A 25,495-nucleotide genomic window follows, 5' to 3' on the forward strand; every position below is an offset into this window, starting at 1 on the left:
TCACCGTATTTCTTCCATTTAGTGTGTGTTGCAGATTTATTGTGCATAAGCGCTCGATTGGCGACGCACAAGTATTATCGCTCTTTACGATTTAATTGAGTATTCTTTAACATAAGTAATAATTGATTTAATTAAGTTAACTTAAAATATTTTAATTTCATTCTTTATACTTGTCTTCGTGACATTGTGATGGTGCTATTAATATCTTTCAGATGACTTATTTCAAATTATGTTACGAATTTGTAATTAAAACAAATTTTTCTTACGGGTACTGAAAGGATATTACGTATGATAAGGTTATTTGTGATTTATAGTGTAAAAATTTCAGTTTTATGCTCTATATAATTTTAATTAGTTCCATCGTAAAGAGCGATTACAAACACAAAATGTCTGTGAAATTTTTGTATACTACGAGAAGTCTTTCTATGATGCTTAGTGCCTTGTTCATATTGTATATTTTATGATTCTTATATATCTATGTATATAAGAAGAAAGTTATGGAATGACTAAAAAGTTGTGTGATTGAGTTATTTATATTTTTGAAGTTCGGAAAATCCCTGAAAACAGTATTGTATGTTATTGTGTGCCATTGACAGAGGATTATATTTATAATATTTTTTAGTAATATTAATAGTATATTGTAATATAGCAATTTTAAGTCGAATTCATAAAATATTCTGAGTTGGAAAAAATAAAAATAATTTAAAATTTTTTAAAAAGAAGTTACTTTTATATGAATGTTTTCATAGTTTGTTTTTTAAGTTATAGTAATACTTTTTCTTCTCCTTTCCCGATTTTGCACCAATGCTTTATTAAAAAAAAAACTGTTTTCATGTGATTTTCAAGAGAAAAATTTATTACATTATGTGATTACTGCAACACCGAAGTTGATCTTCCTGTTGTTTAAGTTGTAAATAAATTGTGAATATTTATATTCCGAATTTTTAAAATGAATCTGCATTGTAAATTTTATCATTTGTTTACCAGTGCTATTCATTGTCAATAAACACGAAAACATTTATAAATGAGCCTGTCCTTTTAATGAGTACTGAATCTTCCTTTTTTTTCCTTTCATCAAGACATAAATTTTGGTATACTATTACCAAAAGTGAGATAAGATATAGTAATTATTATTCTTAAACTACTTTATTACAAATGAAAAGAATATTTGTTGTATATAAGTTATATTCAATTTTAAATTAACTTTCACACTGCCTTAATACCGACTTTTCATATCTTGATCTTATTTCCGGGGCTAATGATCGTCACTATTTTTTAAACTAGATTTTTTCATACTTTATCACTTTTCTCAACGTTCTTAATTTTTTAGCTATTTGGGGCTACATGCACGTTCAAAAAATTCAATTTGATTTAAGTGATAAAAATAGAAATTTTCTTTGATAAAGGGTCAAATAATTTATCTCCCATAAAGAATCAAATTATTAAAGCAAAGTAATGATTTTGCTCCATGACTATCAAAAACTTAAATAATATCAATATGTGATTTTATCTGATTGATGACACCTCGGTATAACAGACAAAAATAATTTTATGACTTATGCAATTCAACTTTTTGAAGTTCGAATCAAACTATAACGTAAATGCTCTATCAGTGCCTCTAACGTAAAATGGGTTTGAGCAGATTTCCTGGCGTAATCATTAATAAGAAAATTGTAAATATCATATACATTCAAGTATAAAAATTTTTATAGTTTAGTAAGATCTTAAACCTTATAGCAAACTAAAGGCTTTTCTGAAAGAACATTTCTCACCATTTTAGTAATTTATTAATAATATGGAGGAAAACCCTCCTGTAACAGCCAGTAGTGGGAGAATTTTGGGATGATGGAGACAATTTGGTAATCATTGCGCACCGACAGCCTTTACTTTCCAAAAAAAAGTTGCCATTAATTCATGTAAAGCTGCTTAGGGTTCGAGCTGCCTCTGGGGGCATTTTTACAATGACGGCTTCAATAAATGCCTTAACCACTAATCTATTGCGGATCATTAGAAGTATATTGCAATAATTAAAGATGCCATGTAGAAATAAATTTACAATATTGGGAAAATTACTCAACTATTGCCTAGTATAGCATCACTCAAAATAAATTGCGTTTTAATGTTTCAAAGATAAATTAACATTGACAGAGCAACTTCAGATAAATAAAATTAACGAACCATTCTGTTTTTCATCTACGTTTTTAGATAAATATTCATTTTAAATATACTATCATCAACATCATCGATTCCCCCGACTTGAGTTTATCAAATACATCAAGCAGCTTTGACTATATATTTTTTCTCAGTGTACCATCACCGAATAGGATGTCTTCATTCTTCTTAAAAAGTGTTTAAAAAAATTTACTAATTAAAATAAATAAAATCGATCTGGGAGCTACTTTTCTTTAATAAAAGGTCTTCGTGAGAAAGGGAGAAATAGAAAACAGTTGCGGGAGCTCAAATGAATTTTTTTTAAATGAAAAAAAAGTGTTTCTGGAGCCAACGGAGCGGAATTAATGAAGGAATTACTGGTTCTGTATTCCATGATGTCCTCCCATTTTCTTATAAGACGTTGGACAATTTTTTCCCTTCTTTTTCATTTCATTTGATTTATACGTTTTTTGAGAGTCGTCTTCGTTCCTTTTTTTTCCGGCGACTATGCAATTTGAAGGTTTTTCATTATATATAATTATTATTTTTCCAATTTATACTAAGGAAAACGGATTTAAAAAGATGGAATTTTTCATTTAGAAAAGATATCCATTTTAAGTTGAGTGGAAATTTGGAAAAGGGAAAAGCTTAAAATTGAATTTGGATCCATCGTAAAAATTGCCTGCATGAATTCGCCCTAATTAGTGATTTACAGATTGTGGTGCATATTGTTGCTAAATAGAGTACTTTTTTGTTGTACTTTATTTTCAAGTGTTGTTTATGAGAAATTATTCACCTCATTTTTTTAATTGCTATTTTTCTCGCATCTTAATCTTTAATTACATTTTTAAAAAAATTTGGCGTTTAACATTTTTTAATTATTTTGGAAATAGGATTAGTTAAATAAAATAAAAAAATGCTCATGCTTCTCATTTTTTATTGGTATAAGTTTCAAACTTCCTATAATAGCCTGATATGCAAACTAATGAATTAAAATAATATCAGTCACCAATTAAACTTTTTATTTTTGTAAAAAGGAAACTTTGTGGAAATTTATAAAATGATTTCGAGAGCAAGACAATCATAAAGTTATAAATTCACAGGAATTGTACTGTTCTTAGTAATTTTAAGCGCCTTATTTAAGCTTTTTTATGATATCCCGCTTTATTTTGAATAAAATAAGGACACGACGTATATTGATTGACCAAACATTCTACATAAATGATTTGCAATTAAAAAATTTAAAGCAATTTTTAACGAAATTCTTTTAAGAAATATGAAACGATTAATGCTACTCAAAGCGAGTGTTGTATTTGACTCTGGGCGCAAATATTTAAAAAAAGAAATTGGTTTTCGATAAAATTCTTACTACAATAATAGCTTATTATAATATTAAATGAATTTCAAAAGCTACTCATAGTCAGTGACATTATTACTTAGTCCTAGTGGAGCAATTAATCTTAGAACCTGGGTTTCGAAGCCCCCTCTATCCCATTCATCGTGAATTTAAGTTCAGTTTGTGTTGAGTCTTTACGATCAGCAGTCAGTGAGGTTGCTGTATATACACTTCAAGCACTTTGCTTGAGTAACTAAAATTAAATGAAAATAATAAAAGCAGCTTGCCCTAAACTTGGTTTGTTAAAAAAATTTTAGTTGTAGATGAGTAAAAATGTGTCAGCATGACGAAACGCCTTGAATATTCATATTTCAGATTGATCGATTTCAGCAGTGGTGATATTATTTTGTTGAATTTTAATTTTTGGAAGTGTCCCTTAAGCAGAAATTGAAGTTTGAAATTTAGATCTATAGTTGATGACATTATTGCTGTAAGAATAAGTGAATTATATGTACTTTTCTTTTAACACGTTCGATGCAAATATCGCCAGCGCGTTATCGACAATTGAAGATCATCCCTTTGCTTGTGCGTAATCGACTGCGTGCGCGTTAGTAAAGAAATTGTAAGAAAAATAAATGTTCATATATGTGCCGTTTTTTTCAGACTTAGTTGTTTAGGTAATGCAGAGAACTTAAAAAATATGTTATTAGGTTAAAAATTATCGTCTTCATATTACGTGGTTTGCCAACAAGACCCCTTCGCGTTCTTCAATGATTATAGGACCAATAAGAGATATTTAAAATAGTCTGGCTCATGTTTTCTCTGCTGAATTTGTAAAGGCTAAAGGGCACAGAAGACAGCAGGTTTAAGATTTGGTGAGATGCCGTAACACCAGTTAGGTTACGCATCGTTGATCAACTTCTTTCTCCACACAAAGGTGAATATATGCCGGTTTACCATCCGGCGACATTATCTCATTATATCTTCCAAAAAAAGATGCCTGGCCTTACCTCTCATCTTCCGTCCAGTTATTTAATTTGAAGATTTTTTTTTCTCTCTCTCTCTTGGAGAAGTATGATATGATAATAGGGATGTTTACTTGAATTTATTTTTATAATCGTTGCTTCGGAAAAGGAATTTCATGAAATTACTTAAACAAATTGAATTTCTCAGGGTCATGACAACTCTTGTTGAAAATAACTCCTTGGTTCCTTTTTAGCATTGAAAAAAATACTACTTTTAAGCATATATTTTTAAATAAATAAGATATATTTTTATTTGTTGAAATTTTAGTTTTAGGTAGGATTATATTCAATCCAAGTATCGATCTGTAGTCGATACAGTACTATATTAATATCAAAGAATATTTATATTCTTTGCTACAGTCTCAAATGCAGAGCCATAGAATATGGTACGAGAGAAAATGGATCAAAAATGTTTTATTCCACAACAATTTTTCTCTCCTTTAATAATGAAAATTTATTTTCAAGTTTATTTCACGTTTCAAATTTATTAATTTATTTCACAATCATCATTTCATGGAATATATTAACAGCGATATGTTTTTTCGTTGGCCCTTTTCATGTTTTTGTATTAAGAGAATAATGAAAACATGACATTAATTAAATTTAGTTTCTTATATGCTGTATAAATATGTTAATAAAATAAGGATTATAAGGAGGAGGTAGGAAGGCAAAAGGTTTTCATATTTAATCTTCACATGAAAAATGTGTTTCATTTCTGTATTTTTAACATGCTTAAATCACACTAACGAATAGCTTGTTAATGAGTTAAATATGTGGTGAATGACCCAATCAAAACCTTTTAACTATTTATTTAAAGTCTAATCTACATCATTATTTTAAATTTAGCGTTTATCAAACTTTAAGAAAATCTATACAGCGTATATATACAGTTGAAAATAAATAGGAAATAATTAGAATATTTAAAGTGAATTGAGTGTTTTTTCGAATAAATTTTGGAAAAAAAAAGCAATTAAATATAGCACTTCTCTTGTATTTCTACAATCTTATTATCAATAATTACACATTAAATAAATTTTCGTGTAGTCAACTTTAAAAAAAATTATCTTTACCAATTATAATTTTTTATTAAATATGAAAGGGTATAATTTTTTTAAAAAATGACATACTTTTGCTAATTTAAACTTTAAGAGATCATTACCGAAATTGAAAAAAAAAAGTTTGTGTTATCGAAACTTAATCACGCTATTAATTAAAACGCCTTAAGAAGTGAATTTACCGCTCTCCCCTCCCCCCTCCTGAAAAAAGGGTATTCGGAAATTTTTAAATGCTTCCAACTTTAAATATTACATTACGCTCATTGTAAAAAACGAGTTTCACCAGAATAAAATACAGTCAAACCCCGCTATAGTGAACACGGCTTATAGTGAACTCCCGGATATAGCGAACGAAATGCTCGGTCCCGTGCCTTGCTATACACGTATAATGTTATTTTTAGTGGATATAGTGAACCAAAAAGTGAGGAAGTTGGATATAATGAACTTTTTTCTGTCTTCGACTGATTTCCCCCCTATTTTCTATGTAATAATTTTGAAATTTCTATTTCAAAATAAATACATATACCGATTTTTAAAACCATCTATTGAAACTACTTTTATGTGCTCGAATGGCAGGTTAGACAGGTTTAAAAAGCGGAATAACAGAAATTCAGGAAAAATTATCTGAGAGTCGGGAAGTGTTTCCATATCTGATGTTGAGGATTGCTCATTAGCTAAAGATTACTAATTTTTATTTGTACGTAAGACGAAGAGTGATGAAAAATAACACATTTTTTGCTACTACATAATATTTTTCAGTCATTTATATGAATATAATGTAATAAAAGGGAGGAGTTTGGGAACTATTAGTAAATTGCCTGCGTAACGGATATAGTGAACTCCCGGTTATAGTGAACCGAAATTTCGGCCCCTTGAAGGTTCACTATAGCGGGGTTTGACTGTAGTAACATCCAGCTTTCTCAACCTAAATTATATAATTCAATTCTTGTAATTTAAATAACAATAGTCACATAATATGTGTCAAAATAGCTAGTGAAAAACCATACCATTCTCTTCGAATCGAAATGTTTATCCAATCATTTTAAAGAATCGAATATCTTCTTATTCTTTTTATCCTTTGCTAAATGATTCCAATTAGAAATGGCGCATTTCTTCCGAGAAAACCTTGACGAAGGAAGAAAAAAAAAATATCAACTTATCATGTCAACTGATTGTTGAATTATTCATGAATGAATATAATTTAATTAAGGGTACAAATATTACTACCACCTGTTTAATGGGTAAAAGAGGTATTTAGATATAAAATTAAGGAAAGAAGTGTCTCCATTACTACGAGAATCACCTGTCTTCGGATTCAAGATTTTTTTTGTGATCATATATTTCTGTGTCGAGTTCGGAAATTCTTTCTCTCTTGTCAAATTTCAGTTCACCTGCTCTTAGTAGATCTGTAATTAATGTTTTATGGCATGAAAAGAGTTACCCTTTAATTTGGCAAGTCAGTAGAGTAAAAATTATTTAATTTTTTGCTTCTACAATGTTTCTTAGTTTAAAATCTGGCAGGTTTAAATTTGACAGGTTTAGACCGCAGTTAATTTAATCTTTGTTCGAATTTGAAAATGTTGAGGGACGCAGGAGATATCTTGTCTAATTGAAAAGAGGGACAGGTTATTGCAATTCTAACATTAATTTATATAAAAGTTTTATTCATTTATCAGGGATTTACGACATTCTGAAAAATAAGAGGGAAAAAAACAAACATATAAAAATAACAAAAATGAATATAAAAATCTTAGAATAAGGTGTATTACAGCTGAAAAAATTATATAGCAGCAAACATTTGCTTTTATTAAAACGCTTAATTTCATTAGAAAAGTTCAGTTAAAGCTAGATAGAGTCGAAAAAAAAAATTTTTTTTTTGTTGTAACAGTAAGAGTAAGAAATATTCTATATTTATTTTTAAAAAAAATTATGACAAAATTTACTTTATCATAAATTACTTTTCCTTAAAGCAAAAAACACAGATTTGTTTTAATTTTTTTATGTTTCAATATAATTTTATGCTAATGCAAAAGGAAATCTAATGGCAGGCTCCCCTTTCCCTTCTTGAAAGTATCATCGTTACGTCATGTTTGTTCTATGATAACTACGATATTAACCTTTTACACAAGAGTTTGCATGATGATGATTATTCATCATTATGCAAAATGTCGTGTATCGATATGTTCCCCCCCTTTTTTAAAAAAAAAAAATGCAAATAAAAAGCACACTGCAAAAAAACAGAAGTGATACTTAAAAATTTTTTTATTTCCATAAATTTAATCTAATTAGCAAAACTAATTAATACATACGTTATTAGAATTGTAATAATTAAAAATAGTTATAATTTTATACTGTCTACCTTTCTTTAAATGTCATTATAGTTGTATGAAAAAATATTATTGTATATATTTTAAGACTAATTACTATGCTCATTATTCAAAATAATTTTTACAAATTCTCAGCAGGGCCAAATTGCGAATAAAATAATTTGATCATGCTTATTAAAATACGCATTAATAATATATCATTAAATAAGTAAATTACTTTTTCATCGGTTAAAAAGTTTATAAAAATGTGTCGTTATATATATTGACACAGGTTTTTGTTTCTTTTTCTCTTAAATTTCATTTTATAATATTGATTAAACAAATATGATGGAATAATAATCTAGCCTACTTCCTAGTCTGCAAAAAATTTCAGATCAAATTACGTGAACCGGTATTTTTTACCGCAAAAATCATTTATACTGGAACATATTGTTCGGAGAAAAAATTTGATTTACTATAATTTTCAGAATAATAGTTACTGTAATATCACTGAATCACTTTAGTTAAATAAATATTACTTAATATTATAACCATCGTTGAACAGACAGCCCGATTTTGAGTTTACTACTAACCAAAGGTGGTAGCAAACTGAAAATTGGTAGTTGGTTAGTTATTGGTAGTTGGTTAGTTATTTAATATATCATTATATAACTAACCAACTACCAATGTTCAACACCGTAGCCTCGTAATTTTGAACCCAATCCAGAAGACAAGGGAATTCCTGGATCAAGTATAGGGAGAAATTTGCCTTCGAGGAAGACTATTTCATAGAACTAACTCGCATTTACCTTAAACCACGAAAACCTCTCACGGTTAACATGACGGCAAGTGGGCTCTAACCCATGGTTCGTTTACCACTGAGGATATTTTACGTCTGCACTGTAGTCCCTGTGTGGAATTCGTATCGACCAGTCATCACTGGGATTCGAACCCGAGCACATCATCCCCTGAGCCACCACTGCTAAAATAAATGTTATTGTAAAAATGACAGTATAGGAATAATATTTTATGGTAAAAATGGATTTTACGGAAATTGCGCCCAAAGTGCCGGTAGCGTAATTCGACACGAAAATTTTTACAGTGTGTAAACAAAAGCTAAAATCCCTTCGTTCACAACCAAACTATTTTTGATGTTATACATTGTTTGAAACTTATTCTATTCACATTATTTGATAATAATGCATCAATATTTTAGAATAATGAAAAATCAAGATGTTACAAATCCAATCAGAAAACACGGGTGACCTATCTTAGATAGACTTGCGTGCCAGAACATGTTACTTCTGAATTTGTATTCCCGCCTTCAGGTTCTCAATAACTAGTGATTTTTATCTCTCTAATATTTAGAATGCTGAGAAGAAAAAAAAAATGAGCTAGTTTTAATGTTTGATAATGATTGACCAACTGTATGAAAAGAACTGTCATTTAAAGCGACAGGCACGCTAATTTAGAAGTAATATAATATTAGAACTTGATAACAATATTTAATATCGTATTAATTTAACTTAGAAAAGTAATTAATAAAAGAAAAATGTCATAAAATATTAAATAGTAGTTATTTAAAACAGAAATAAATCTCTTGGAAGAAACAAAAATAAATCTCTTAGTTTTGCTAACATTAATGGCATTCTAATTTCATAAATGAAACTAAGCATAAAATTTATAATTTGATTGAAAAATCATAATTTGAAATAAGATAATAATCTTCGTATATGATCTAGCTCTTTGAATGTTAAAAACAAAAGAAAATCAAAACAATCCATAAGATCAAAACAGTTGTTAAACTATTTTAAGTGAGTACAATTTAGTAAATTATTAAAGAACAGCTTAAAGTTCTTAATATTATTCATTTTGTATTCATATCTGGGCAAAATTTCCTTATTTTTCCTTGCAAATCATTTAAAGTTTGTCAAAATCATAATTATTTAGAACTTTCAGATCAGTAAAAATATAAACATTCAAGTTTATTCTAAGGCATAGTAAGGTTTAAAGTTTGTCACAATCATAATTATTTAGAACTTTCAGATCTGTAAAAATAAAACATTCAAGTTTATTCTAAGGCAAACACAGAAAAAAAGAATACTTACTAATCTGGACGTATTTCATTCCTTTATTTATTACCAAGCCAAAATCATTATTGCTATTATAAATAAGATAAATCTTTCATAAAAATTTAGTACAATTTTTTAAATATTTGATTCTGTAAAATCGAACTCAACTGCATTTAAAATCATTTTTACAAAATGAAAGTTTGGAACAGAAAAATGCAGACGATATTTTTTATGTCGAAAACTACATTATATTTAATAATTTTCAGCTTCTTTTATATGTTACAAGCAGACGATTTTTTTTCTTCTTTGGTACGGTGCATTTAAAATGTTTTAAAAATCAATTATCATTGAAAAGTCAAATATAAAAGTAGAAATATATTGAAATGTAGAATTATATAAAGTATTATTATAAATATGTAATAGTATTAGTGTAAAGTATAATTTATATAAATGTATATCAAAATCAAACTATATTTTTTTTTCAAATTTTTTTAATTTTTATAAACACGTTAACTTATTCTTTATTTATTCAATTTGATAAAAAAAAAATTTTTTTTTCATTGTACAGATTTTTTAATTATTTCATTATATTTTTTATTATTTTGCTTTCATTTCAACATCATCATCAACAATTATTATTCTAGAAAAAATCAAGTTTGCATTTTTAAAACAATAGTTTGAAAATTCTGTAAAATTTAAAAGTTTATTGTAATTGTGTCCACCTTAGATTTTCTGTTAAAACTTTCTTATGTTTTTTTATTTGTGTGTATTTTATATTTCTATTTATTTATATATTTATTATAGGCATGAGGCTTCATTTTGGAAAAACAGTCTCAAAAACATTCAAATGACAGAATTGTTAGATCCATAACAGAATTGTCAAGTAAAGAAAATGTAACCTTAGATGTCATTGTTAGCAAAGAGACCAATTATGTTTTAAACACTTTTAAAATTCGACAATTGAAACTAATTATCATGAAGGTGATTACAGTTAAGGCAGTATTCACTTTGATGGAAACAATCGTGAAATTTATTGTTATAAATTACCACGTTTAGAATGATCAAGCAAGCGTAGAAATACACACCCAAATTGATCGCGAGATTCACTCTTCCGTTAAAGAAACTTTTTTTTGTTTGTTAGTAAATAACTTACTTTTCATTCATTCATGAAAACAAATTACTCTTTTAATGCCTAAAACCCTTTCATTTTCAACTGTTTTCATAACGTGATATTTTGAAAATTTTCTAAGTTGTATAATTTAAGAGTGTGATATTTTTCATTTTAGTGAGCAGGCCATTTAGGAAACAATAGAAAGTAGAATTTCGTACAACTGAAAGAAAAAAAAAACTTAATAAAAAATAAATAAGAAAACATTATAACTTAAACTGGGACAGCTAAGCTAGTTGGGTAACCTTTCTCGTTTTTAAGACAAATACTTTGGTGCTCTGATTGGATTTTGAACCAAAATATGAAGAATAGTTGAGTTGAACGTGATAATAAATTATCAATAGTAACATATTATCTCTTTAATTGGATGACAACTGTCTCCTCTATGATCTATTGGAACTTTCAGAAACTGCTTAAAGTTAAACTTTAAAAACCCGGTGAAGCTACCAAAGCTTATGGTATTTAAAACTTATTTTTAACTATTAGATTTTTAGAAAATGCTTTACAATTTTTGATACTAAAAAATTAGACTTAACTACTTATCGCTAGTTTGTTTACACTCAAAGTCCACCCCACCCCCTCGTAAAAATTAACAGTTTAAATTGCACATTAACATTCTAATTCTATTATTCCAGTACAAATTGATTTTTCCAAAATACATAGAAATATTCTTTACTAAAGGTTTTTCTTCATCCTACAAAATATTAGAGATTTTCAAAATAATTACGTAAATTTCAATTTAAATTTTTAAAAAAAAACTTAACAACCTCCGAGTAGAAACGTCATGAAATGCTATTCTATTATTATTATCGCTACTGTAAAGTTTTTTGTGCTAAAGTTGCTCCTTATTGTCCAAGAGTCTAATCTCGTTTTATGACAAATTGGCACAAATGGTGCTACATGTTAGCATTCTCTTCTTCATTGCATATAACTCCTACAATCTTAGAGAACTGTTACAACAGAACGTACGAATTTTATTGAGTTTTTAAAAATGTTTTCATTTTCTAAAAATATATAATAGTTGTATAAATATATAAAATATATAATGTATAATATATAAAATGCATAATATATAAAATATATAAATGCTGCAAGGCAAAAAGATGGAAATTATACACAGTTCATTTTTCTTCTTCTGTAAAGTATTCTTTTAATTTGCATTTTCTTGCTATTCATTTTTAAATATTTTATTCGATTAATTTAAGAATTATTTTAGAATTGGCAATAACTAAGAATTAATGAAAACTTGGTGATACTGAAAACATAAAAGACGAAACAATATGTTACAACTGAAATTAATTTGTAACTGATAATAATTTTTTTAAAAGGCAATTTTGAAGAATTGTTGCCATATTATTTTAATTTATTTTTGCAATTTCTTAAACTTTGCTTTTTTGCTGTCTAATTGGGCTTTAATGGCATAATAAGAGCAGATAGAAGATGATAACATTCTAAACATTTAATTTAGGGAATAGAATATCCTCTTCAATTCCATTTTCATCCTCACTGCGTATTAAAATCCTTAATAAAATCTAATTTGAATAATAGACTGAAAACTTTGGAAAAATATCAGTGCAACACTTAAATTTAAAGCGAAAAAAAATTAAGAACAAAAAAATTGAGTTACGATGTAATTTAGATCTGAATAGTTCAATGACGAGCAAGCTCGGACAGAGCCCGTCCGTATCAGACGAAGTTTCATTTTCCCACCAAACGATCTCAAGACATAACAATCTCAAGAAACTTGAAGAAGATGAAAAAGGAATCCTCGCTAAGATCACTTTGTTGTGACATGAAGCGACACTATGGTGACGTAGAATTTTCGTGTAATGATAGAAAGGGTTATGAGCCGAAAACATTATGACATTTCCGGTAGTGCCCTTTTTAAAATACGATGCTGGGGGTGGTAGGAGAGGAGAAGGGCGGGGAAGACATCATCTGCCCGATCAAAGGTCACCCTCCAAGAGCAAACTTTCTCACAGAATCCGGACTATAGTCCAGAGGACATAGAAGTTTTGCTTCTTGATACTCACCTGTTTTCGGGCGTGACGTCACTGATACGTGGTTGTGGTTACCATCGTTTGGCTGATTATTGCTTTTGTTTCTTCAAATTAATGGCGTTTCTCTTTCTATGATGTTGGAATTAAGAAAAAGAGGGAGAAAGAAACTGTTCATGCATTTTTTTAGATGAAAATAAATAAAAAGATTTAATTTTCTTGTTTCGAAAAGGTTTATAAAAACAGGATTTTAAGTGTTTCTCAGTATTTATTTCATTGCTTATTTATTTCACCCCTAACAAAATAATGAATTCCATTTTTACTTTCGGTTGAGTGTCAAATCATTGTTTTTATTTCCTTTGCGTTTATGAAAAACATAATACCAAGCCTCATAAACTAAAAATTTGTAAACGACAATACCTCAGCAAAAATTTAACTTCACTTTGGAAAATGCGAATTAAGGGAAAGCCTCAGGGATATGAGCATGAAAAACGAAAATAATTGTTATTTTTATTATTTATTTTTATTTCAACTTATTTATTTATAACAGAAAAGTCATTAAAATTAATATTTTTTTAAAGGTATTTCGGAAATAACTGGAATAATTAATATAATTCCGATGATTAATAAAAACGATATGGGTAAAAGCGTGGAAAAGCAATTTTTTTTTTCTTGTTAGTTTTGAAGCTAAATTTTTTATCCATAATAGCAGCTAATTTTAAACAGATTAAAAAAAGTAATTAAAAATTAAAGAAATAGCAATTAAAATTTTCATGAAGCTAAATACTAAAAGGTAATAAATATAAATAAACACACATTATAAATGCAATTTTTTAAAAAAAGGCAAAAAATGAAAGCTAATGTTGAGATTTTTAATGAAAAAATAGGAAAGAAAATAATACATGTTAAAAATGTGTACAAACAAAGAAATATTGGTTGAGCAGAAAATTTGGGAAAAATTAACAACTTACTACAGCTGAAAAAAAAAAATTAGTTACCATCTTTGATTTTAAATATAATTTTGAATTTATGAATACGAATTTTAAAATAAATTCAATTATTTAAGATTCACAGTAACTTTAGAATTTCTTCAACGTAAATAAATAAAAAATTGGCGAATAATAATCGAATTAGTAGTTAAAAATTATTTAATATTTGTTGGTCTTCATTATCTTTCTTTCCCATTAGTCTTTCCAAAAACTGTTAAAATGAAAAATATTTATCTACAAATTATTCATTTTTTTTTTTTTTTTTTTTTTTTTTTTTTTTTTGCCCCTATCCTGGAGCCAAATTTTCGAGGGGAAAAGTAGATTTTAAACCTTCTTGAGTTTCGTGTTAAGAAAAATTATTGAAATTATAAGCATATTTCAATACACAAGAAGAAAAATTGTTCAGCAGAATTTGAAAAATGTGCTTTGCCAAAACATTCTGAATTGACTCATGGATACATAACTAAACAGAATTTATTAATACTATTTTTCTGTCAATAATCTTTTATCGGTTTATAATCGTTTATCTCTTTATTAATACTTTTGAGAAATTTATAAAAAAAAATTGATTTTATATGTTTTTAATGTTTAACCCAGAGTTAATTAATTTCATTACCCCTCCCAAAAATAACAATAAACAACAAATTTGATAATTTAAAACAATTACCAAACTATTGTTATGTTATTAATGTAAAGTAACAATACACAAAAATTTAAAATTTCGAAAGCCGGTTTTTCAAATTTTGACGCAGTTTGAAAAAAGTGTATAAAATAAAGTAACATCCTCTCGCTTATAAAGAAGAAAAAATCACCTGAAATAAAATAGGGAATTTTGGAGAAAGTACGTGAAAGTAAAAATTGTAAAATTCATAATTCAAAAGAATTTATGTTTATTTTATTTCATTTTTTTTTTAAAGTGGTTAAAAAAAAAATAGTTTTTTAAATGTTCCCTCTACCAAAAAAAAAATTACTAGCTTAGCTCGATCTTAAATGAAGATTTATAAGTTAACGGTCGAAATTACGATTGAATGGATAAAATTTTGGTTTAAAATTTATATCCTTTTAAATATCTCTGTTGATGATTTTTGTTTTCCATATGTTAAACTTTTTTTCAAGATTTAGCAATTTTTCTTGCGACAATAAGGTTTTTTAATTTTGTTAAATTCATATATAAACTATGCAGATGAATGTAAATTCATAGCGAAACGTAAATTAAAAAAGGGTAATTGAATAAACCAATAATTATTCAAAAAACAATGCAAAAAAAAAAACTCGTTGAAGCAAAATTTTATGTTTTTTTTTTCAAAGAAATATCGTATTAAAGGAAAGATGAGTTTCGAAAAAACAAAAGTGAAATAAAGCTTGGATATCAGCAATCTCCAACAAAGAAACGAAAACCGAAACAGGTGCTCTTTGGCGTCGCCCAATCAGCTGAGTTTGGCGAGAATGACAGGTGCGTGCTAAAAAATATGAAGCAGCGATAGCAACCATGCTTTTCTGTATACTTCTGAAGATGAAGAAGAAATAGGGAGAAGGATAAAGAAGAACTTTAAAGGTGGGACAGGTGGTCTTTTTTTTTTCTTGAGGTCGCCACTCCCTTGTTGCTATGTCCAATCCAAATCTATTGGGACACAGGGCCGTTTGGGACACGATGTTGACAATTATTGTAAACCAATATTTATTTCTTGAATTAGTTTTGGTTTCCAACTACGAAGAGAAATAGAGCATAATAATATTAATAAAAAGAACAGTTTAATGATATAAGCAACCTTATATAAATAGGAACAGCTTAAGAAGTTAAAGTTTGCACAGAGAAAAAAATTAACATTGTATTTCGTTTAAAATGGATTTAAATCTTTAACCCTTATTCCGAAACAGGGTGATTTTCTGGTCAACTTCATGCCCGAAAATCCAAAAGAAAACATACCATAATTTAATATTGTTTCGCTAACTACTTTTTATTTTCTTATTTTTATTTTAGTAGTAGTAGTAGTCTTGCGTTCTCAAGACAGTCTATATATTTATTACCAGGCCAATACCCGCTTAGAAAATCATAACCATCCATTTCTTCTCTTTTTTTTTTTTTTTTTTTTCAAAAAAAAAAAAAAAAAAAAAAAAAAAAAAAAAAAAAAAAAAGGGAGTATTGGATCGAATAATCATTATTACAATTGGACTCTTACTTTTCATTACTGTAAGAATATGTGAACCAAAAAATTTCAAAATTTTTATTACTACACAGTTAGTCGCGACAATGTAAGCAAGTTTTAAAAAAATAGCTAAGATCTGCCTTAACCTGTTTAGTTTTATTACATTAGTCAGTTAAACAATTATGCCGAAAAAAATAGAGAAATTAAAAATTAGCATTTTAATTGCTTTAAAGAATAAAGAATGTATAGTTTCTAATTTAAAACTGAGATGGGCTTTGTTTTATTGATCATATTCCTAGCATCTGAATTTTTCCATTTGCACTGTTCCTTTTAAGCTTTGCAATTTTCCCTCCATGTGGGGTATAATTTCTTTAAATATAAACTACATTGAATAGTTTAAGATAACATAACAACTCACCATGATTATTCAAATTAAGATAATATAATACTCCTTTCCTTCAAGGGAATGGTGAGTTGTCTTAAGCTGAAAGATTATTCAGTAACAATTTTTCTATAATTTATTACTAACTTTGCTCACTTTTATTAACTTTAAAGCAAAACAGAAAAAAGAAGAAAAAATACTACAAATAATAAATAAATAACTGCGAGTATAAATAAAAACAATTTAATAATAATTTTTCATTTACATCATACTGATACTGATTGAAAAATTACATCGATATAAATTTACCTAAACGAAAAAATAAGGTAGAAATTCTAAAATAATGTCAGCTTAATTCTCCGTTTCTAATTCAGTGACAATCTCGAAGTTTATATAATTCGAAAGAAACTAAGTAGAATAAATATCAATAATAAATTTATTTGTGAGAACTAAAATATAAATATAGGTATTGAATTATAAGCACCCGTTTATCCCAATTTGGTGGTTAAATTTGGTCGCGAATGAAAAGACCTCTTAATTCACTATAACCTAAAAATAAATAAATGACAGTAAACAAAAACAAAGTTAAAAAATCTAATCTTTGGAAAAAAATAATCAAACCAAATACGCTTTTTTGAAAAAATAAAAATTCGGCAAGGTGTGAAAAAGTATCTCAGTCTCATTTTCACTGTGTAACCTGCTAAGCAAGGTTCAAACAAAAACGAAACTTAAAAACAAGAGAATCTAATATTTAATCGTCTATTCTAGACACGATTGAAACACTCGACGGGCCAATAATCGAGTAAATAGCAATGCGCTCTGTTGTATTTTAATCGATTCATATTTAAGAATCGATGTTCAACCTTTTCTGACCGCTGGATTGCAATTATTCTACGCCAAGTCAATCCTTTTTGGAGGCCGTTCCAAAGGTATAAAAAAATAGGCATTGTCTTCAAGGACCACGTGCGACTAGGTAAGGAGGGATATTTCGAAATTAATCATAATTGCCATATAAATTGTACCAGACAAAAACAGTTTTTTTCCCCATATCCGTCAGCCATTTTCTTTGCATGCTGAAATTTTTTGTACAAAGAATCAAGTATTCTGATCGAAATTTATGGTTTTTTTTCTTTATTTTTCAAAATTATTTTACAAGATTTTTGTATTTGAAAACTTGTTGAAAGGTTTACAAAATTCTAATGTCCGTTAAAGCTGTTTTGCGAAGCTCTGTCGCCAAGGAAAGTAAAAAAGTCATAGTTTAAGTGCCTTATACTTAAAGCAAAGCGATGATTTTAAATATATACAGGGTTATTCATAATTCCCTCCGGGGTTTCGAAGCTTTATAGTAGAAAAACGAAGACGAATATGGCAAAAAAGAACATATGAAATTATTCCGAAAGTATTCAAGTTTTAATTTAAGCAGGTAGATGGCAGTAACATGTATCACTGAAGCCAGTTGTAGTGAAGAAAAATGGTGTTTACAGGCTGAGGGAATTATGAATAACCCTGTATAATCTTGCCGAGAAGAATTAACTGGGCATTAAAACAAACAGATAACTTAAATATTATACAAGTTATTAAGCTTTTTTGAAAATCATCAATTTGTTGACATTTTTCACTTAGATGAAAATTATCAAAATCTCTGTCTTATTCTCAGTTTTTGAAAATTTTTATAAGCTCAGGTAATGCAGCATTGGAGTAAGTTTTTAAATATTAAAAAATTGACAACACAAACGCTTTTCTTTTTCTCAAAACTATGGCTTTTCTCGATATTGACGTTTTGCGCCATTTTCTAAATAAGCTTAAACAACGCTGACTTTAGATGGATAGGCTAAACTTAGCCTAACTGTCATGAGTAATAGTAGTAGCAAGCTCACAACAGTAATAAAAAATAGCATATTATTCACAAAAAAGCATATTATTAAAAAGCATTGTGAAAATAGCACATTGTTCATATTTTATATTACGACGGAGCCTTCAAAAAAGAGCCTTTTAAGCAAAACCTAAGACGTGCAGAGTGGGACTAAGGTCCTTAATATTCTTAACATTTAAGAAAAAGAATTATATCTTGGAAATAATATTTATTTATTTATTATTATTTTTTTATGAATATTTAACAATACTTTATAGAAATTGAAATTTGAATTATATGAATATAAAAAATAATTCAACTTAATTTGGGTTTTTTTTCTATCCTATTCCACTTTTCAGAGGTATTTAACATAGCCCCCAATCGAGAAGTTTGTCCCAGGCTTGGATTTCAAAGTCCTCCGCATGCAACTGTAGTTTAGTATTTACTTATCATTATTTAAAGTACCGGATCAGTACAATATAATTAGAACCTAAAGCTGGACGTAAGATATGAATATATCGTAAAATTTCGATATTTTCTAACATTACGATTACGATACTTTACAAAATTCTCCTAGTTTATTATGGTAAATAGCATATCATATGACAAATATCGCACATACGATCATTTTTGTCCTCTAAAATGTAGTGCCATATAATTGCCGACATTATCGATAATTGAACAAAATATTTTTGTGAGTGCTGATAAATATCATTTGAATAATCGATCCAATATATATGTGTGTGTGTGTTTTAGTAAAATGTAACGAAATTAAAATCCTTCACTTTTCTCCTGAATTTTGATTTTGAAATCCTGAAATTTCGATTTTTCATCAAAAATGTTACATAGAACCACCTTTTCCTTTACTAAGGCGTTCAATTTGTTATATTTGACTGAGTATCACACTGAATTACTGTAAAACCAACTTTAATTATTTAAAAGAAATTTATCTAAATTATATGTTTTCGAAAAATTAGAATTTTGTTAATTTCTCTAAAAATCCTTCCCTCTAAATGTAACTCAAATACATCAAATATGACTTGAAAATAGCATTTTTCAGACGAAAATAAACGTTAAGTAATGAAGATGGGGAAAACAAATCGGAATAATGATTTGCGTTGACTTGTTCTTCGTTTGTTTATTTATTTATTCATCCTCTTTTCTTTTCTTTCCACTGCATAAAATGAAAATACACGAAATGTTGAAGAAAATATCGGTACAGCGAAAAACGTAACCAAGCGAAACGAAGTTCTATTTTTCTCACAACTATTCAGATCGAAGAATTTATAAACAAGATGTAGACCAGTGAATATTCTCAACTTAACAGAGTGGAGTGTTTATTTGCAAATGTTAAAAAAAGAGAAGAGTGTGCGAAAAGAGAAAACAGATTCTTCCTCAGAATAAAGTGTGTAACGTTGGTGATAGTGAACTTGAATAGAGTTTAATTGAGTTCTTTAAAAAAATTCATTTTATACCTTTTTAAATATTGCTGTGGGTTTCAAAATCATAGGAAATGTACATGCTATCAATAAAACATATAATTTTAAAAGAATTAGACTTGATAATGTACACTGAGTATCAGGAATAGATGGGATTTAATAGTTCAATAAAGGAAAAAAAAATCGGAAAAACATCTGTTTAACAATGATTTGAAGTTAACTATTAATTCGATTCAGATCGCTGAGCCCCAACTTAATGTAATTGAATGTTTATTAGGATGTAATTAGACATTTTTTTGTAAAAGTAATTTGTGCAATTTACGGAAAGAGTCTTACAATATTTTATATTTTTTAATTATATTTCTTTTTTAATAATATTTCCTTTTTAATTGTATTTCTTTCATAATAGTATTAAAGGGTAACGTAAACTCGGAAAGTGGGCTGAGTTTGTTTATCTCTGTTTGCAACGGTAATAAAAGGATTGCATTGAAAACGCATTATTAAATAACAGAGCACAATTTAACACTTTTTAATTTATGCATTTCATATAATTATTTGTTATTTTAAATATTTCGTTAAATTTTTTTTATAAAATTATTACAGTCACTTTACACCCAATATCGACCCTATATAGAATTGTCAGATTTACCCGATATTTTATATTCATTATTCAGCCAATGTAGGACCCATATATTGGCCCTATATAGGACTAATATTAAAAAATCTAGACATCCCAATATAGGTTCCTCAGTGCATGTCCGTATTGGACCCATATTGAGCCCAACTGGGACCAAGATAAAAATTGTTGCTCGGGATGTCATTTCTCAAACAAAATAAGTTAGAAGCCTTAAAAAAGTTTTATAAAACATAAAATTTTTTATTGAAGTTATTTTGTTTTTAAGCCGTAAAAGTGAAAAATAAGTATTTCGAAGGTTGTATTTTTAAGAGCCACCTTAAATTATATGTTATCCTTGCATATTAAGCCTGAATAAAATGAAGTTACCACTTTAATCTTATTCTATTACATTAAGAATTGCGGCAAATGGTTTTATGCAGTTTGTACTCAAAGGCGGTCTTTCAACAGTCTGCAATGGATTAGCAAGAGATTTTTAAGCGCCACACTAACTCTTGAAAGAAAAGAAAAAAGTCAGAAATTTAAAAGAATGATCGATTCGTGTCGATTTTGAATTTACTCTAAATCTAAGTTTTTGGAATCTAAAAGCTCTTGGAGAGTTCAGGCACGCCTTCCAGCCGAAGATGAATGCCAAGTTAACCATAAACAAAGAGTATTTCCCTGTCTGTGTCCATGTCAGGTCATTGCTCAAACAAAAAAGTTAACGTGATTTATGAGAGTATCAGGGAGCTTAGGGATCGGTATTGGATTGTAAAGAAAGCTTTTCGACACCGTTCCGTTGATAGGGTCGCCTTGGGCGGTCCAGTAAAGACCTACCCTTAAAAACGACTACCGACATTCTCCAAATTAGTTAGGCTTTCTTGGTGGGTAACGAGAACAGATTTAAGATCAGATAGATTAATGCCAGCCACCCTTTCCATTGATATATTAAAAAGTTAATGCCAATAACTATTCCAGATGCATTGTTTTGCAAACTGGAATTTGAAGACTTCTGAATTATTAAGGGGTTTTTTAAAAAAGAAAAAAAGAAACAGAAATAGAAAGAGATTTATTGATACAGATGTTAGTGGTAACATATACAGAAAAAATATACATCGTATAATGCAAACTTGAGGTATGCCAGGGTAGATACACTGACTGCGGAATTGATCAAAGAGGTAAATTGCGGAATTTAGAACTGATTTTTCAGCTTTGTCTTTAACTCAGAAACAAAAAACGAAGGAGAAAAAGTACAAAACTTAGTTCCTTCCATTGAAATTTTTTTTTAAAAAAGGAGAAAAAAAATTGAAACAAATCTAAAATCATTCGAGATTTTTTTTTTAAATGAAAATCGAAGTAAAAAGGGGATTTTCTTATTTATTCAGATGTGAATACTAACATAAGAAAAATACTTGAAACAAATATTGTTCACCCGATGTGGAGATAGGCTAAAGTTGATGCACTGACCACAAAGTTGAAGAAATTGTGGGGGGCGGAGTATTAGACCATGTCAACCGTCATCTATGAAAAGGTACCCCGACATAGAGTCGAGTTAACATGTCTTATATATTAGTGAATTGTAGTTGTAATTTTGTAGTGGTAGATACGCTACAGTACTCCCCCCACCAGAATTATATCTGTGATAGAATTCGATGAATGGATACCACTAGTTGAATCAGTGCAGTTTTTGTGCGAAGCCGGGAGAGCTGTATTAAGATCACCGTACTTTTTGAGTGCTGAATGTGAGAGGTGTATTAAATTCACGGTCGTAGCCGCTCCAGTGTTGCCTTTAGCAGTCGAGTGTATGCAGGCCGACGTTGTGTGCTCGAGACTGAGTAGCAACAGTGCGAGGAAGTGGATAATGTCGCAGTCACAAGTAGCAAGTCAACTGTTCAATGTGAATCGTCCATCGAAATAGACGTTACTGTCTAGGTAGGCGTGCTCATATCGAAGTGGGCGTTACTGCCAAGGTAGGCGTGTTCACATCACGTCCGGGTCACCAATGTGGGGGTGGAGTATTAGACCATGTCAACCGTCATCTATGAAAAGGTACCCCGACATAGAGTCGAGTTAATATGTCTTATATACTAGTGAATTGTAGTTGTAATTTTGTAGTGGTAGATACGCTACAAAATCAAGTAATACCGTGATAATTGATTTTTCATCATTGTCTTTCATTCAGGAAACATCGAAAGTGCGAAACGGTCAAAATTTAATTTCCTTCATTGAAGAAACATTTTACATTGAATTGAAATACATTTAAGATTTAAAACGATTCTAAAGTAATTTAAGATAATGAAAAATAAAATTAATGAAAAAGTTCTTATTAATACAGCTGTAAGTATTAGCATTTACTAAGGAATACTTATTAGATATGAAAATAAAAATGAGAAATAAAACTGATACAGCATTGCTAAATTAGTATATAGTGTTATATTATTATTATTATAGTATTCGTACAATAAAATGTATATAGCATTATTATATAACTACATAGTTTATAACAGTATTATTGTTTCCAAATGAAACAAAACTCATTTCAAAAATATTGTTCTTTCTTTTTTCTCTATCAAATTTAAGATTCCAAAAACTGCAGGAACTTTGGAATATATATATATACATATATATGGCCAAATTATTATGACCACCCCCTCAATACACTGTTGGACGACCACCTTTAGCCCGAAATACTGCTCGAATACCTCTTGGCATAAATTGTATTCGCAATCGTTAGAAATCAAAGAAATTTTGTTACTTGGCATGATATTATTTATTTTAGCATCAGCAAAATTGCCAAGTTGTTGATGAGGGGTGAAGAAATGGAAACCTTCCCTTTCACACGAAGACGACTTAATATGACTTCGTTAGGTCATGTTATCTAAGACCGAAGCAAATTGGACTCGAATGTGAAAATTTCTCCGAAATAGCCCAGTTCAGCTTGACCATAATCCTCTTTAATCACCCTGAAGACGCAGTCAGGTAAAAGTGATAAAAGACCCGTGACTCCGCCCCCTGCGAACTTAATGACGATGATTCCCAAGTGCAAAAAGTCTATTCCTAAGATGCTTTTTATTTGTCGTTTAAAGGAAAAAAGATAGGTAATTTGCCCCTACCACCCTATGTCAAAGTTTAAGGTGAAAAGTGGGCTGCTGGTATTTGGCTGATAATGCAAGAGGGGCGTTTTGTTGATTTGTAAGAGGGGTCTAAAAGAAAGGAGTACACAGAAGAAGTATTGCTTGTCAGACATCTTCTCACAAAAAAATGTTTTAGCCTTTGTCGATCTGATGGTGATGGAGAGTTTACTTTTCAATGATAGTTTTAAAAAACACGTGTTCGCATTTTCAAGAGCATTTTTTATTCTTACACTTTTCCCTCTATTTTGTGTTATGAAAAATGACAATCTACCATTCAGAGATGCCTATCTATATTGTATTTAAGTAAATTCCTAACAATGGAGGAGATATTTCCAAGCATTCAACTTTGTTTACTTTCCTTTATTTGCTTGCTTGTTATGTTGATATTGTGTTCAAAAACGAATATTATAATCAGAAATACAGTGAGGTAATTCTCGAAGATTTCTTCTTTATTTATGACTACCATTTATATACACTCTTAGAGAAGTTGATTCAATGTTATATATTTCCGCAATATTTGCAATTCAAACTGCAATACGGGCAAACTTACAACTTTAATAAGGTGTTAAGTTGAAAAATATTTTCGTTGAATTTTAATCACATGATAGTGCAATCAAGTTTTGGATGATTTTAGTTGTACGATACTATATTATGCACCCATAGTTCACCCATATACTATTCACCCATAGATACTGAGTTCACCTTAACACCATATTAACATTAGCAAACTTGCATGACATTATGTTTCAAAGCAGTCTAACAATTCTAATTAACGAAAAATAGTCTCACAATCAGTGATAGTGACGTTCAAATTTACTCTCACAAAAATTAAATACGAACTTCGACTAGGTTGTTGGGAAACATTTATTATCATAAACAAAAAATCGATGCATTAAACCTTTAAGAAAAAGGAAAAATAAAATTAGAATATTTGCAAGGAACTGAGAAATTGTTTAAATCTAGTAATTTTTCTGTAATTGAAAATAAACCTTTCTGAAATTAATCACATAAAGTATTAGTTTTTAAAGTTCCCTTTCATTATTATTATTATTATTTGGATTTCAGGTGTGTATGTTTATTAAACTTGTAAATCTGTCTCTCAATTATTTCTCCTAATAACAACACAACATTTAATCGAATTGTTCAATTGGAATTTGGTGTTTTTGTCTTTTATAAATATTAAATGGTTTAAAGGGGCATTTTTGGGGTTTAAGCTACCAGAAGCAGATTAAGGCAATAAATAAAAAGGATTTAAAAAAAAAACATGGTTTTCAATTGCTTTATACATATATTTTTTAATATTAATATCTTGCTTACGTATAAATTCAATTAAAAAAATACACCACTTTAAAATATTTCATCATTATACACCATTTCCAGGAATATTTGCCGACTTTTTGTTTTAATTCCTGGATCAAAAGGAGTTTTCATTTAATAATAATAAAAATAAAAGCAGCATGATTAGTTTTTACTGCCCCAAAGAAATTGTTACAAAATTTCCATAACATTTTAATATGTTTGTATTCCTGATAAATATTCGTAAAAAATTATTTGAAAAATAAAATTATGCAACAAAATTGCTGGTTAAGATTGAAGTCAAATAAAATAAGAAGTTTAGCAAACTAATTAAAATTTTGAATTTTTGAAACTTATTAAATTTTAAAAAGCATTAATTCATAGAGAAAAAAGTGCCAAAAAGAAAACGTAATCCTTTAATTTTGGATCCCAGAAACACTTCATCCATTTTAAAAAGGACTAAATTCTAATGGAAAATGTACCAAAAATGAAACTCAATCCTTCAACTAATTTTAAAATAAAATTTTAATATG

The 25,495-nt window shown here is 28.5% G+C and overlaps 1 long non-coding RNA gene across 5 annotated transcripts in view; it reads right to left on the reverse strand.

The window, feature by feature from the left end:
• Positions 1-25,495, reverse strand: part of LOC122269977 (uncharacterized) — a 384,828-nt gene that overhangs the window by 276,380 nt on the left and 82,953 nt on the right. For all 5 annotated transcript variants that reach the window (XR_015435531.1, XR_015435532.1, XR_011637273.2 and 2 more), the window contains exon 2: positions 6,575-6,692. This is a non-coding gene — a long non-coding RNA (uncharacterized LOC122269977). The remainder of the gene's footprint in view (positions 1-6,574; positions 6,693-25,495) is intronic.

The sequence above is a fragment of the Parasteatoda tepidariorum genome, chromosome 7 (genome assembly GCF_982258835.1).
Source record: "Parasteatoda tepidariorum strain Cologne lab strain chromosome 7, Ptep-v5.0, whole genome shotgun sequence".
Taxonomy (NCBI): Eukaryota; Metazoa; Arthropoda; class Arachnida; order Araneae; family Theridiidae; genus Parasteatoda; species Parasteatoda tepidariorum.